Consider the following 1,051-nt stretch of genomic DNA (forward strand, 5'->3'; position numbering starts at 1 on the left):
GCAGAAGCATCTATAATACCTTTGTGAGGTGTGAATGCAAAACTGATTTCTCCACGTGTCTCTCAGACCATTACCCCATTACCCTACTACTTTTGACAACCATGATAAAAAGGTGATTAACCAATGGTTTCACACTGGCCCTACTTTGTTCAAGCTGCCCATTGTCCCACACCAGGAGGAAGTTACACAAATATGGGGAGACTTCTTTAGGAGAGGCCTCACTCCAGCCAAGGCTTGGAGTCTGGCCATTAAATCTATTCAATTCTTATACTAATGTGCATCAGAAAGGAAGTGACCAGAATTAGGAAGCAAAGGAAAGATCTGCTCTACATGAAGCTGAAGGATCTGGAGGAACATGAAAATAAGAAGGATATCTCTATCCAAGATGAGGTGTGTAGGATTAGAATAGAAATCATGAAGGAGGAAGAGGTTTCCCTTCATCAAGCCAACCTCTTCTTTAGAGATTGGTGGGTAGGGAAGAGTGATCTCCCCCCTCAAGGACAATAATGGCTGCATTAGTAGTTTTAAGGAAGGGAACATGAAAATTGTTTTCCAACACTTCAACAATATCTTGAACAAGGGGCGTGAGCTTACCAAGGATCAAATCAAATGCATTGCAATCATAGGGGAGGCCAGGAAACCTACCATCCCGGTAGGTATCTCTAAAACCATGGATGCTAATATCTCAAAAGATGAAATCAAAAAGGCAATAGACAATTTGAAGGGGAAGAAAAGTTCAGGAGTGGATGGCTTGCCCTCAGAATTCTTCAAATATTTCAAAGAGATCTTAGTGGGTCCCCTATTAGCTGTCTGGCAAGAGGTTGTCTCCTATGGGGCTCTCCCCCTCTCTCTAAATGAGGGATGGATCAAACTCATTCATAAGAAAGGGGAGAAAGAAAACTTGGGTAACTGGAGACCCATCACTATGCTAACATGTGCTTACAAAGTCTATGCCAAAGCCTTGGCATTGAGACTATCCAGCCAACAGAAAAGTTGGATTAGAAAGAAAACTTGGGTAGCTGGAGACCCATCACTATGCTAACATGTGCTT

Source organism: Cibotium barometz, chromosome 5 (assembly GCF_041138505.1).
Source record: "Cibotium barometz isolate CiBa-2024 chromosome 5, ASM4113850v1, whole genome shotgun sequence".
NCBI lineage: Eukaryota > Viridiplantae > Streptophyta > Polypodiopsida > Cyatheales > Cibotiaceae > Cibotium > Cibotium barometz.